The sequence below is a fragment of the Marmota marmota genome, unplaced genomic scaffold (assembly GCF_001458135.2).
Source record: "Marmota marmota marmota unplaced genomic scaffold, marMar, whole genome shotgun sequence".
NCBI lineage: Eukaryota > Metazoa > Chordata > Mammalia > Rodentia > Sciuridae > Marmota > Marmota marmota.
The window spans coordinates 22,862,566-22,878,228 of record NW_025999998.1 but is presented as its reverse complement, the minus strand read 5'-3'; the positions used below and the strand labels follow the sequence as shown (position 1 = coordinate 22,878,228).

Below are 15,663 nucleotides of genomic sequence, written 5' to 3'. Positions count from 1 at the left end.
GGCTGAGGGAATGCAGTTTAGGGGATACAGGGGTGCCTGAATGATTCCGAATCCCGAGTCAATCTAAAAAAAAAAAAAAAAGACAACAACAAAAAACCTAGAAACATTGCATTTCAGCTCTGGAGTGCAGCTTAGTAGTAGAGCACTTGCATAGTATGCACAAGGCCATGTGACATGCATTCAGTCCCCAGCACCACAAAAATAAAAAAAGTCCATTTAAGAAGTTTTTTCCTAAGAAAATGAGGCCAAGATAAGAGATACACATCAATAAATCTAGAAAAACATTCAACATATTATTCATAAAAGTAAAATAACTTGAATGATCATGAAAAATAAATTGTCTAAGGGCTGAGTGTTGTAGCTCTGTGGTAGAGTTCTTACCTCACAAGAGAGAAACTATATCATTAAACAAGAATTGCAGGACATAATGAAAAAGCTGCCCAGCAGGCAGTTGGGGATAGGCTGGAAAATGAGCCTTGGAGATATTGGTTAAAAACATCATCATGACTTTTAAAAGCACCTGTAATGTTTGCTATGTCCAAAATGCTTTTAGAGCTCTTATCATACTAGGCTTCCATTTTCCCAATTAGAAGGGATTTTATTTCCAGAAATGATAATCATCCGAACACTTTCACTCTGTCGCATACAATGGATCAAGCCATCCCTGCTCTAAGTCCAAACTCTTGGCCTGGATCTACTGGCACTACACTGGGACCACATGATCTCTGACCACATTCTCTATCGGTCTCCTTGTTATTTACTGTGACTCCATCCTTCTGACCTTTCCAGTCCTTAAATACGCTGAGTTACCTCCCATGTCAGAGCTTTGCACATGCACTTCCCTTAGCTGCAAAGGTCCTCCTTGGCGTATCCCATGGAATTTTGGGTCATAATCCCAATTACCATAATCTTGAATATTGAAATCCCAAAAGATCAAAATCCCTAAAATCTAAAATCCTTCAATTATAAAATCCCCAAAGATCAAAATCCTGAACATATAATTCTGGAACAAAATATTAAAATTCACTAAAAGACACTTAGTTACATTTTTTTAAAGGAGATTTATTTGAAAAATATCTAAAACCATGACACAATGCTTCATACATAGGCCCTGTTACACAATAAAATAGGTGATAATACTATACATATTTTTGGAAGCATAAACACTTAGGTATACTAATGACAGTCCCATGGGTACAACAGTTATGAGCAGATGAACCATATCCATACAGAAATGGGTCAAAAAGTAAAAGGTATAAGTGCATATCATGTTGGTAATTGTGTGCAACCAGCTTTATAATTTTGGTCATCTGAAAAACAATGAAGAACAAGGCTTTTGGTGAGATTGATCAAAAACATTCTGGGTAACAGCATTGCCTTTGGGTATATACATTATAAGTGTATGCACAAATGTTAAAACCTTCCAGGCATGGTGGCACATGCCTATAATCGCAGCAACTGGAGGGAAGAAGGATTATAGGTTTGTGGCCAGCTAAGCAATTTAGTAAGACCCTAAGCAACTTAATGAGACCCTGTCTCAAAATAAAAATTAAAAGAAAAAAAATGAACTGGGGATATAAGTCAGTGGCAAAGCACCCTCGGGTTCAATCCCCACTACAAAAAAAGAAAAGTTTAAACTCCCTCAATAAATCAAGAGATATCTTTTTTGTACATTTATATTTGTGAAAAATCAAATTTTTACAGATCTCAACTCTTTGAGTGACTACATATGCAATCTGCATGAGTCAATTATAAGCAGAGAAACCAATCTTGAGCCCCATTTCTAAAGAGCAACCCCTACCCATATATATCACTCTATCACATCATCTTATCATATTTCCTTTACAGAATTTTCCTCTATTCAAGATTATTTTTTACTTGTTCATTGGCATTTTTTTAAGAATGTAAGCTTCATAAGAGTGATCATGTCAGCCCAGCACATAAAATAGAGCCCAACATAAAGCAGGCTTTATTATGTTTATAGAACGCAGGATTGAGGCATTTATAGTAAGAAGCACTAGGTTTGAAATCAGAAGATCCAAATTCTATATAATCTTAGCTCAGTAAACTTCAATTTCCATTTCTCTAAAATATGGCCAGAAATGTTTATCATGAAACTTCAATTATTCATTCATTCTTTCGTTTAGTCATCAACAAATGTTTCTCACATACCTTCTGTGCTCTAGGTACTAAGTTAGCTGCTGAGGATACAGCTATAAATAAGAAGTTTAATCTAGTATCTGAGACAGTCAAGCTTAGAGGCAGTTACAAACAATACTACTTCTATCAAAAGGACTAAGCAAAACAAAAAAACAAAGGACAGGGCTGGGGTTGTAGCTCAGTGGTGGAGTACTTGACTAGCAAGTGCAAGACCCTGGGTTGGAATCCCAGCACTGCAAAAGAAGAAAAAAAGAGGAACAAGCATAGAGTAATTTAAAACCAGTAGGAAGGGTATCAAATCCATTCTTATAGAACCAGGAAAGGTTGAACAGCCGTAGAAATCAACATGGCAAACTAAGACTGGGCAGACAAGGGGGAAAATGGTCCAGACTGAGGGAATGATATGTGCAAAAGCCCAAAGGCAAAGATGAGGTAGAAATGAGGAACTCCCTATTATGACTAAGACTAGGAAGAGGGAAGGATGGCAAAATTCAAGGCTGGAGCTCCAAAGAGAATCCAGGTGATTATGGGCTTAGGCACCATCGTGGACATTTTGGAGAACTTCAGCAGGACCAAAGCAAAGAAGCCTTGGGGAAGTGGGGAGGTCTATGAGGGCATATCAGGGGTGATTCTAGAAACAGAAAGAAGCCTGGGCTTTGGACATGCTAATGGGTTATACTCCACACTCAGAGTGATGGGCGGCTACAAATGGACTTTAAGATGGACAATGACCAGTCCCACCCAGTAAAAACAATGAAGGGAGAGAAAATAAGAAAACAAAAGGGTTGTTCATTAAACCAGGAGAAAAGATAGCTGTGGCTTGAATTAAGAGCCACAGTGGTGATGAATCAGAGAGAGAAGTTCAAGAGATACTTTGGAGAAAGATTTGTTGCAACAAGGTGACTCATAGGGAAAAGAGGAGAGGGAGATCTGAAGGACCCAGGGTCAGACCTGACCACCTGGAATGCTGTTGGTGTCATTCAGGGACACAGGAAACCCAGGAAGGGGAGCAGATTAGAGAGAAAGATGACATGTGTGATACTGAATGTAAAAAAAAGTCTCCTAAAAATCGAAATTGCTGGCTGTCAACCCATGTTGCTGGGCGTATCTGTATGATAGGGGATTCCACTGATGAATCTTTAACAATAGCAGTCGTTTCTTAACTCAGTAGAAAGATAATAATTAATGGATAGAATTTCATTGATCTTAAACTTTTATAAATTTTTCTTAAATTTTGGATTCTGTTTCTGCTTTTTATAACTACCTGACTCAAGACAAAATTCCAAGCTTAGTGATTGTTTGAGATTGAGGTCTGCAGGAAGCTAAGAGTTTCAAGTGCAGGATATGTATACAGAATATCCTGAGGATCAACACTTCTAGAAGGACATTGGAAGCTGGACCAAGTGAGGCAGACACCAAGGGTAATATGGGCCCAGTGGCCACCATGCACAAACCCTCAGGGATTTCTGGAACTGAAACAACTTGTCAGCATTAGCCCAGACTGGATGGAAATGACCAAGCCTTTATGCCCTTTTCAGAAAGCCACTGGCTGGCATACGTGGGCAAGGCAGTTTTCTACAGTGGGCGCAACCCTGGTAACCAAAGACTGCCTGCTAACTGCATTCCCAAAGCTGAGCCAGAATAATTCCTTAGTGAAGTGAAATCTGAACAGTGCACAAAGTGATTATAAGTCATCTGTTACTTCAATATATCAAGACCCTCAGAGGACATTCTGATGGCCAGAAGACACACAACCCTGAGCAAGTGAAAAAGTTCTTCATTTCTACAAACATTTGTCAAGCACTGGCACTGTAGCAGTCGTTAATCACACACATGGCCTTCATGGAAATTTTAATCTCACGAGGGAACCAGTTCTATCTGTCTGTCTATCTATCTATCTATCTATCATCTATCTATCCATCCATCCATCCATCCACCCTAGGAATTGAACCCAAGGATGCTCTACCACTGAGCTATATCCCCAGCCCTTTACATTTTATTTTGAAACAGGGTCTCACTAAATTGCCCAGTCTAGCCTCAAATTTAAGATCCTCTTGCCTCAGCCTCCCTAGTCACTGGGATTTATAGGCATACATCACTATACCCTGAAGGAAACAGTAGAATATAATTGTGTCATTAAACAAAGGACTTCCCCATAGAGATAAGTGCTCTAAAGAAAGTAAATAAAAGGTGTCTCATTACACAGAGTGCCCCAGGAAAGCTGCTACATTCCTTGGCTCATGGCTCCTTCATCTTCAAAGACAATGGTGGCATCTTTTCTCCTCTCTGATCTTTGCCTCCTTTGTTTTCTCCGACTCTGATCCTCCTGTCCCCTCTATATAAGGGCTGTGAAATGACATCAGACCCACAAAATCACTAGGATTACTGTGCCTGGCTGTCTTCAGTATTCACCTCTCCTACTCACATCCTAAACCCCCACACTTCCCACCCTCCATGCCACCACCAACCAGTGCAGGCCTATGATAATCACAATTAATTAGCTCATTCTAGAAGCCAAACACCTGCAATTACTACCTTCATGTCCAATTCCTATGCCAGATGGACATCCTGAGCCAGGTATGGAACCTTGTTTATCTCTGTAACCCAGTGCTTCACAGTCCCTGGACCACAGCAGGTGCTCAGTAATGCCTAATGAATGAGTTAATGAATGGAGGAGTCTAGTTATAACCTTCTATAGTTCTATGAATCTACAAGGGTAGGAGCCCTATTAAATTCTCATCAAAGGAACATATTCTGATTGTAAAGCAGTTGAGGTGCTATAAAAATTTACAATGATGGCTCAGTACATCCCTGAGGAGAGTTCTGCATCCCCACAGCCTCCTTAGGCCTCCTAAGCCAGAGCCACACATAGTCATAGACATGCAGTTGCAAAGAGGGCATCTGGGTAAAGTGGCAAGGAGGCAGGTGGTATAGCACATATTTCTTTGCAACTTTTACAAAGGAGAATCAAGTGGCCCTGTGATATGGCTCTCATTTTTAGTTAAGATATATTTTCTCTCTTTCAGCATAATCTCATTTACTCTCTACCACCAAAAACATTTTTAAAAAGGAAAAGCAAGATACTGAGAAGGGCCCTTCTCTATGCTCCCCATTCGAGTGCCTGCCAAACCAATTAATACCTCCTGAATGTTATCTCCCCACTATGTTAATGTTATGTTAATAAATGCAATTAAGATAACATTCAGGAGGTGTTAATTGGTTTGGCAGATGTACATGAATAAGAAGTGCAGATATTTTGCTTTCCCTATTTATGGAGGCAGGAAGTGACACAAAGTTGGACAAAAGGAAACTTAATTTGCTTCCAGTCTCTTTTGATACCACTTAGACATTTTCTGTTAAGTAATATATGGGATTTTTTTAAAATGCTGATTTAGATGGTATTACAAAGATGAAGTGATTGTTAAATGTTGCAAAAACACTGAAATTGTCTCTTGCCATAAGAATTAACTACATGATGCTTACTCTCTTTAAAATGCTATATATGCCATATACGCCATATACACACACACACACACACTTTCTTAAATGTCTAGAGAATATATGCAAATTAGCGCTTATGCTAATCTACGAAGCAGATTGTTCCAGAGGACTAACTCCCAGACTATTCTTGATATAATTAGTTTTTTAATGTATCCAGTGATTTAAGAGTTAATGGTTCTTTTATTCTAACTTACCACAACATGGTAGGTTTTATTTTTGTGTTAGAAATGATACATACATACAAAACATTGCACCTTACTTTGCAAAACAGAAGTGCTTCACTGAAAGGAAGCCTAGGTTTATATAGACTTGGAGTAAAGAGATTCAACCGTCCTGCCATGGAGGACACTATGTTCATTCCTGGAACGTGGCATTTGTGAGCCCATCACAAGGCCTTTGTCAAGCTTAGCTTCTTCAGCACTTTATTAGGATCCACCTCAAGTAAGTGTCCCATTGAGATTTGAGGTATGACAGGACACCAGTGCACCACTGAGGTTCCTTCCTATGAACCAAATGAGGAGATCTAACCTGAAACAGTACATGAAATGTTGATCAACCTAAACTCCCAACAAATTGGAAGCACATTAGGTCAATTCTAAGAAACATCTGCTGTGGTTTAGATATGGACTGTCCTTAAATCTATCTATGGATTTAGAGATGGGGACCTTGGGACATGATCAGGATTAGATAAGATCATCAGAGTGCAGCCCCCATGATCAAAATCTTGTGGCTTTATAAGAAGAGGGAGAGAGACCAGAAAGCACACATATGCCTGCTCTGTCTCTTGTCATAGATGCCCTCTGCCACCTCAATACTCTGCCATCAAGAAAGCTATCATCAGATGTAAACCCTTGAATCTCTGTGAGTTAAATAAACCTCTTTTGTTTATAAAGTTTCCCAGCTTCAGACATTTTGTTATAGTAATGAAAAACAGACCATATGCCATCTGTGTAATGCACCCACATTTTAAGAAGGGCATTGAAAGAAGAAAAGGATGAAAAGAAAGAGGAGAAAGACCACACTATATTTTATGTTTATTGAAAGATTGAAATCTAATTTCACAAATGGTAAAATGTACCTCTTAAGAATATTATGTATTGGGGCTGGGGATGTGGTTCAAGCAGTAGCGCGCTCGCCTGGCATGCATGTGGCCCGGGTTCGATCCTCAGCACCACATACAAACAAAGATGTTGTGTCTGCCGAGAACTAAAAAAAAAATAAATAAATATTAAAAAATTCTCTCAAAAAAAAAAAAGAATATTATGTATTAAAAAGAAAAAAAAAGATAACAGAGTAAGAATTCAGTACACAGACACCTGATTGTTTCAAGTGGATTGTTTTGATTCCGTGTCTACTGCATAATTACAGGGAATTTACCGATCCTTGAGAAATACATGCAAGTTTTTCTGCTAAACATCCATCTGTGCTCTCAACTGTCCCTTCAACACTTTTCTCAATAAAATTTCTTTGTATGTTAAGTGTAGAGCAATGAGAATGTTACTAGCTTTCAACTTGCAAATGTTGGTAATTTCTTAAGTGATAAAGTGTTACTGTTAGCCAGACGCGGTGGCACACACACTTAATCCCAGCAACTCAGGAGGCTGAAACAAGAGGATCCCAAATTCTAGGCCAGCCTGGACAACTTAGCAAGACCCTAAGCATCGTGGTAAGACCCAACCTCAAAATAACAAAATAGAAAGGACTGGGGATGTAGGTCAGCGGTGCAGTGCCCCTTAGTTCAATCTCAATACCAAACAAAAGGCGGGGGTATTATTGTCATTCTCCATAAATAATAAACTGTTGAAAGATGATTGCTATTACATGTCCGTGCAATATGTGTGTATGAATGTGTTTGCAATATTTTCCAGTAAGAATCATTGTGGCTCAAATTCTTTAAATTTTATAATCCTGGTTTTCCTTTCTAGGCTAGGGAAGCGGAGAAACCCTCCCAAACATATTGACAATGGCTCAGAGTTTGAGGGCAGTTCCTTTCTGGCTTACAGTTTGGGTTGCATTGATGACTTGACACAAATTCCCCTGAGAACCCATTCCTCAACTCCTTTAGGGGAATGTTGCTCACTCTGGGCATCTCTTCCCACAGTACCCCCAAAGCACAGGAGGCCACCTGAAAGCAGCATCATGCAATAAGATCTAATGCTTAAAGCAGTATACGCCCATCCAGAGGTACACAAACATTTGCAGTTTGTTCTTAATAGATTATACTCTATATTTTTCCTGAAAGTATTGGAAGCATACATTGTGGCTGAGACAGAAAATAGGTATCAGAAGGTTATGGACTGAAATATATCCCTCCAAAGTTCATATAATGAAGCCCTACACCATAGTACTGAGGGCATGACTTGTTTGGAGGTAGGGCATTTAAAGACATGATTAGGAGGCCCTGAGGCTGGGCCCTCATCCAACCTCACTCATTCCCTTACAAGAGGAGACACCAGGGATATGTGTACACAGAGAAGAGGACAAACGAGGACCATGAGCAGTTAGCCATCGAAAGTCAAGGAGGAAGGCCTTAGGAAAAAATAACCAAACCTGCTGACACCCTGATTTTGGATGTCCATCCTCCTGAACTGTGAGAAAATAAATTTCTGTTGCTTAAACCACCCAGTTTGAGGTAAATTGTTATAACAGCCCTCCTGAACTAAGTGATTACTTAACACTGAATGATTGCTACTGGTTGGGTAGGGCTTAGGAATTGATACCCCAAATCCTGGCACTTTGGCATGCTGAACCAAAGCAGCAGCCCCAGGGTCTCTCTGGCCTTCCCCTGACCCTCTGTCCCTCCATCCTCTTTCCCTCCTAGGAAGGGGCTCTCTCTGAAGTTTCCCTGTGTACATAAAGGCTGGATCCTCCAGAAGATTAACTTGCAGGAGGAAAGACTAGAGTTGACGCTACACCCAGAGCCCACTCACCTTCCTTAAAAATCATTTGCTCTCCCATTAAGTGGAGCTCTCCAAGTTCGGCTTCCCTCTCCCCTATGAAAAGAGTAGGAAGGCTTCAGCCATCTGGTGCATCCTCAAGTCTCAATTTGTCACTTGGTGTGCCTGTATGTTGATAACTTTGTGCACCTTTTTTCTATTAATCTGTCCATAGTCAGCTCGTTTCAGCAGGCTCAGTGATCAACCCTCATAGGGTTGAGGGTGTGCCCTGAGCCCCTAGAGCTCCCTATAGCTCTGTGTTAAAACGGATTTGAGCAAAGGCAAATATGGCCTGGAAAGTAGCACAGCAGAACCTATGGTAGGTATTAGCCACTCCTCTTCCACAGGGTGAGATGAAAAGATCTAACTACTGTATGAAACCTGCACATTAGAACAATCCCAAAAGTTCTTCGGTAGGAAAAAACTTGGTCTTGAAGGTACGCTTATATTCTTCCTCTGGTTAAAAATAGAAGGAATGCCAGGTATGGTGGTGGTGCACATCTGTAATCCCAGCAATTCTGGAGGCTGAAGGAGGAGGATCGCAAGCTGAAGGCCAGTCTGGGTAACTTAATCAGACCCTGTCTCAAAATATAAAATAAAGGGGCTGCAGGTGTAGCTCAGTGGTAGAGCATTTGACTAGCATATTCAGGGCCTCGGTTTAATCCCCAGTAAAACACACACACACACACACACACACACACACACACACACAGATGCATGAAATGTAGTCTTTGTCAGGCTCTTTAGCTTTCAGAAAAGAATGGCAGTCATCATCTGAACGTTACTAATTAGTAACTATTACACACAACTGAATAGAATCAATAACACAGAACTGCTGCTTTCTCGTCAGAAAGACCAACTTAGAACTAATAGTATTAGTAGGAAATTAGTACTTTTATGAATAAATGAATCTCATTTGATGATTTTTTTCTCTTTTTTATTTGTATTTTTTTAAATATTTGTTTTTTAGGTGTAGATGGACACAACACAATGCCTTTATTTTTCTGTGGGGCTGAGGATTGAACCCGGGTCCCACCCGTGTGAAGCAAGCGTTCCACCGCTGAGCCTCAATCCTAGCACCTATTTGTATTTTTGAAGAACATTCACTTTAGCTTCATTTCCCTGCAAAGAATTCTGGAAAACCAGCAACCCTCTCTGAAGAATTTGTGGCCAAAAGCCATTAAGTCTGCATCTCAGTAATCATGCAACCAGTTGCTCAGGCCCCAAACCTTGGTTACTTCCTTTATTCTTCTCTTGCCCTCACTGTGTCCAATCAATCAGCAACTCAGCTCTACCTGCAAAATGTCTTGAAATGTGTCCACTTCTCTCCTCAATTGGAACCTCAATAATTTCTCATCTGCACAAAGATGACAGTCTCCTACTTGCTTTGTCCACTAGGTCTCTGTTTGTACCATTTCAAACACAGAAGCTAAAGTATGTTTTGTTTTCAAATAAAGATTTTTAGTAGAAATTGGAGCATGCTTATTTTTAACACTCTGAAATGTTTTATATCCCCATGTGCATTCACCTTTTTTATATTCTCCTTCCTTAACCCTGAAGTTCAGCTCTAGCTTAAAATATGGTGTTCATCACCTCCAGGGATGTCTTCTTTCTTTTACAATACTGTAGATGGGTGTGTATTAGTCAGCTCAAGCTGCATAAGGAAATACCACAGACTAGAATTCTGGAGACTGGAGTCCAGGATCCAGGTGTCAGTAGAGTAGTTCAGCAAAATGCCACTTTTCCTAGCTTGCAGATGGCCCTCTTCTTGCTGCATTCACATGTGGTTTTTCCTCTGTGTGCATATGTGTGGGAGCTGGGGGGGGGGCAGAGACAAAGGGGGGCGGGGCACTATGATATCTCTTCTTCTTTCATAAGTCATATAGGCTTAGGACCCCATCCTTATGATTCATTTAACTTTATTTATCTCCTTAAAGGCTCTAAGTCCAGGGCTGGAGCTGTAACTCAGTGGCAAAGCGCTTGCCTTGCATTTTTGAAGCACTGGGCTCGATCCTCAGCACCACATAAAAAAAAATAAATAAATAAAGACATTGTGTGTCTATCTACAACTAAATGTATATATATATATATGTATATATATATCTAAGTCCAAATGTAGTCACATTGGGGGTTTGGGCTTCAGCATATAAAGGGGTTTACCAATTCAGTACATCATAATATGTATGTATCCCTAAGATAGACTGTGATTTAAAAAATGATCTAAATGTATCATATTTACCTCAGCTAATGAAACTTAAGGAAGTTGCAATTGGAAATCATCCATTTAATAGCTGTCCCTTCTTCAACCCCAAATTCTCATTTGATCAATCATATTTTCAAAAACTGATGGGAAAAAATATTCCTAAATTCTGCTTTTAAATAATCTATAGAAGTCTAAATTACAATGTAGTAAGACTTTTATCATGTGACTTATGCAAGGTGATGGGAATTGAAATTACATACATTTTATATTCTTCATTTCTATTTCCAGGTATCTTAAATCTCTCCTATCTGAAGTAACTGTCTGTAATCATAAAAATTAAACTTTAAAATGTTTTTTAGAGACATCAAGAACTTTATCTCCCAGCTTTTGAATAAAAGACAAATTTATTTTTTTAAAAAACAGAATTTTTATTTAAAATAAAGTAAACAGTAAACTGGTATATTCAAACCTTTTGACTGGTCAAGTTCAGTGTAATGACATGAATAAGTTCTGATCTATACTGGCACTGGAGCCATCATATTTTCATTTTATAGTCAATTGAATAATTTTTTTTTCATTCCACCTCTCAGAATTTTGTCCTTTTGAGGCAGGTAAACAACTCAGCCCCATCCATATTGTCTCTCATTTAACAATCTATCTCCGGCGCATGCTCAGCAGTTACCAGTGACCTCATGCTGTGGACACATTTTCAGTGTATGTGTGGCTGTGTATGAAATGCTACATTTTCCCATTTTGCTCTCCCCTTTGATCAGCAACCTTGTCTTGTTTCCCACTCTCCCTTGCAACTCTAATCATTTTTTACTCCTTTCAAACCATCGGGGAAAACATAAACAAAAAAACAAGGTCCCTCAAGAATACTTTCCCTTCCCAAAGCTGCTAGCTTAGAAAATTTCCATTTTATTTCTGCCTGAGTATTTTTGGTTTAAGAAGTTTTCTTTCCTACCTGGACTAGACGAGTGTACATCAGGGTCCACTGGATAGTCCTGCAGCAGCAACATCTCCAGACACAGCAATATCTCCAAGCCCTCAGGCATCGCAGTGGGAAGACCAAAGCATTTAAAACTCATTTGAGTCATAATCCTACTACTTCCTGGCAAGATACCTGTGGCAATCACTAAGCTACTCTGGGACTCAGTTTCCTTACTTATAAAATGGGGATTATAATGATATCTAATTTTCATGGTTTTAAGAATTAAATAAATTTGTATACGTGAGTATTCCTTGAGAAGCATCTGAGGCTATTTTACATTGCTATAGCAAAATGCCTGAGATCTTATAAAGAAGATAGTTTTATTTAGCTCACAGTTCTGGAGGTCCAAGTACATGATACTGTCATCAGCTTCTGGTAAAAGCCTCCTGGATTAGCAGCCCATGGAAGGATTGTGTAGAAAAAGATGGTAATCAATCCAGTCCCATGATAGCAAGAAGTTACTTTCTCAAGAAAAGCACTATTCCCTCTCAATGACCTAATCAATTCTTTAAGGCACCAACTCCCAACACTGCCACATTAGGTACCTAGACACAGTGTGAATTTTGGTGATAACAAACCACATTAAAACCACAGCAAGAGCTGGGCTAGGTGATGCACGCCTGTATTCCCAGTGGCTTGGGAGGCTGAAGCTGGAGGATCAAAAGTTCCAAACCAGCCTCAGCAACTTAGTGAGACTCTCTCCCCCCGCCAAAAATAAATAAATAAATAAAAATAAAAAAATATTTCTTAAAGTGGCTCCAAAAAAAAAAAAAAAAAAGTGGCTCAGTGGGAAAGTGGCTCAGTGATTAAATGCCCCTGGGTTCAATCCCTGGCACTAAATAAATAAAACAAGCATAATGCAAGGATATTAGTTTTTGTTTAGTTTAACAAACATTTCTTTAATAACTAACAGGATAGCAAACTCAAAGGAGTATAGTTAATATAAACACATTCAGAGGGTATATGTCTGAAGAACTAGAGACCACAGCCTGCCTAATACCCCACTCTAGCCCATACTATGCATCTGAAAAAGAGACCCAGTGTTGCCATTTTTTTTTCCCATGTAAAGCTAGAACTGGACATCATGACACACACCTGTAATCCCAGTGGCTCAGGAGGCTGAGGCAGGAGAATTGCAAGTTCAAAGCCAGCAACTTAGTGAGGTCCTAAGCAACTTACAAGAAGACCCTGTTTCTAAATTTAAAAAAAAAAAAAAAAATGTGGGAATGTGTCTCAGTGGTTAAGAGCCCCTGGTAAAGCTAGAAATCAAGATGATTTTTACGTAAAATCTTCCAATTTTTAAATGTAGAAAGCTAATTTTTTAAAAATGCTACAAACAATATTTTTCTACTAGCCTGAGTTGTCCTACAAACCTCAAATTTGGCCTGCTGTCTGTCACATACTCTGACTGGCCTTAGGAATTCAAGGAAAAAATGCAGTGTGTGGTGAACACTGGAATGCACTGCCTTATCCCCCTTTGAGAAATAGATGTGCTGCCCCCGCTGCGGGGAGTGCTCTTGGCCTCTATAGTTATTGCTTCAGCTGCAGAGATGCCTCACCCCTTGCTGGGTGGCCCATAGCATAGCCATTGACTGGTAAAGGCAGATACAAAGGCCTGACCACTTCATTCTAATTTGCAATAACTCTGAAAGGCCATCCTGGTGCCAGAGGGCTTCTCAGTGCCAGATGAAGCAGTTGCTGAGTTTGCGTCAGAGTTTGTCTTCTCCGTCAGCCTGCTCCTTCCTGCCCCCTTCTTCTTTCCATAGGTGAGTGTTAGTTTTTCATCACTATGATGATGAAAACTTTTGTGACCAAAATGCCTGACAAAAACTAATTACAGGAGGAAAAGTTTACTTTGGCTCGTGGTTTCGGAGGTCTCAGTCCATGGTCAGCCGGCTCCATTGCTGTGGGCCTGAGGTGAGGCAGAGCATCATGGCGGAAGACTGTAGGGAAGGAAAGCTGCATCCGCCCATGGCACCTGGGAAGCAGAGAGAGAGAGCAGCATAGAAGAGGCTGGGGAGAAGATAAACCCATCCAGGGGCCATCCCCAGTGACCTACCTTCTCTAACCATATCCTAGAAGCCTTAAGTTACACCCAGTAGTCCCAAGTATGCTGGAGAACCACCAGCAGTTTCATACTCGTAGAGCTCAAAATGTCATTTGTAGATTGCCATGAGATAAAGTTGGAGAGAAAGTTTTAAATTAAGAACTTGCAGGCTGGGGTTGTGGCTCAGCGGTAGAAAGCTTCCTGAGCATGTGTGAGGCACTGGTTTCGATCCTCAGCACCATGTAAAAATAAATAAATAAAATAAAGGTATTGGGTCCATTTATAACAACAACAACAACCAAAAAAATGTTAAAAAAAAAAAAAAAAGAAAAGAACTTGGGCTTGATTCAGTAGACAATGGGGACTGCTTCAGAGGTTGACTTCTCCCTCAGGACTGAAGATTTTTTTTTTCTACTTATTGAACACTTGTTCTTACTTTCTTCCAACAGTCCTTGAGAAGTTCCATCTGTTGTCATAATTTAAAATCTAGACATGAACACTCAGCTCAGCATCTCCACTTGAATGGCCCACAGGAACCACAAAGTCAGCATTTCCCAAGTCAGGTTCATTACCTGACTTGCCTATACCTCATCTTTCTGAATTCCCTACCCTGGTGAATATTAACACTGTCCATCCAGTTGCTAAGCCAGAGTGCCAGACATCAGTCTAGATTCCTTTCTCTCCCTCACCCTCTAGGTTCCAACTTTCAATGTGACTTATAAGTAATCACACCTGAATATATTTTGGATCACTCCAGACCCGCCTCTACTTCCTTAGTTCAGTGAAGTCTTTTAACAACTGGCTAATTTGCCTTCAGTCTTACCCCCTTTGAAATTCATTCACCAAACAACTACACGAATAATACTTCCAAAACAGACTTGATCATGCTAAGCCTCAATTTAAAGTCCTCCAGGAGTCCCCATAATCTTCCAGATAAAAATACTTAACAAAACTCTTCATTATCTGACCACTGATTTCACTTTCTACTTCATTTACACTATTACTCCAAATCCTTCCAGATCTGTATGCTCTCTCTTGATTCTAAAACTTGCACCAGGCTGTCCTCATAGTCTGAAATCTCTTTTCTGGTTGTCTCTCCTCTCCTTCCTTTTACTTGAACACTTATTAGTCTTTGGAGGGCTAAATCTAGGTGTTGCTCCAAAGAGTTTTATGTAATACCCTTACTCCTATTATAAGCTAAGTCCCTCATTTGTAATTCTATCATTGTACCTATCAATCTGTACTTATCTAACTGGGAGATTATAACTGAAAGCAGAGAATATGTCTATTCATTCCCAAATTTCCAGTGTTTAGCATAATATCTGGCACATACTAGTTCTTAATAAATATTTCACCAGTAAAAAAATAAATAAAACATTTCACTCCTAAGCATACAGTCTGACAGTAATATGGGTCAGTGTTTCAAGAGGAAATTAATTGGAGCCCAAAAGAAAAGATACAACAGGTATTGATGATTTAAGTCAGAAAAGTGGGTATAGAAATGGACAAAAAGAAGCTAGAGGAGAAATATAGATAAAACAGCATAATTGGTGATTGGATATTGCAGATGAGGAAACAATTATGGTACAAAATGACTCCTGGATTTCTGACTTGGGTACCAGGATAATCAATTTTCCCCCAGTACTGACTTGCCTTTACCTCATCCAGGGGCCCCTGATATCGGGCCACATCCCCAGTCCTTTGTTTGTTTGTTTTTTGAGACAGGGTCTCACCAAGTTGCTCAGGGCCTTGCTAAGCTGCTGAGGCTGGCCTCAAATTTGCAATCATCCTGCCTCAGCCTGCCAAATTGCTGGGATTACAGGCA

At 39.8% G+C, this 15,663-nt stretch overlaps 1 long non-coding RNA gene across 3 annotated transcripts in view; it reads right to left on the bottom strand.

The window, feature by feature from the left end:
- Positions 1 to 12,933, bottom strand: part of LOC125617914 — a 97,088-nt gene extending 84,155 nt beyond the window's left edge. Inside the window, exons 1-2 of one of the 3 annotated variants that reach the window (XR_007349056.1) lie at positions 12,887 to 12,933; positions 11,765 to 11,846 (exon numbers count right to left, since the gene is read on the bottom strand). This is a non-coding gene — a long non-coding RNA (uncharacterized LOC125617914). Of the gene's footprint in view, positions 1 to 11,764; positions 12,493 to 12,886 lie in introns of those variants that run through there. The other 2 variants (XR_007349057.1, XR_007349055.1) reach the window with 2 other exon arrangements.
- Between the last annotated feature and the right edge of the window lie 2,730 nt (positions 12,934 to 15,663).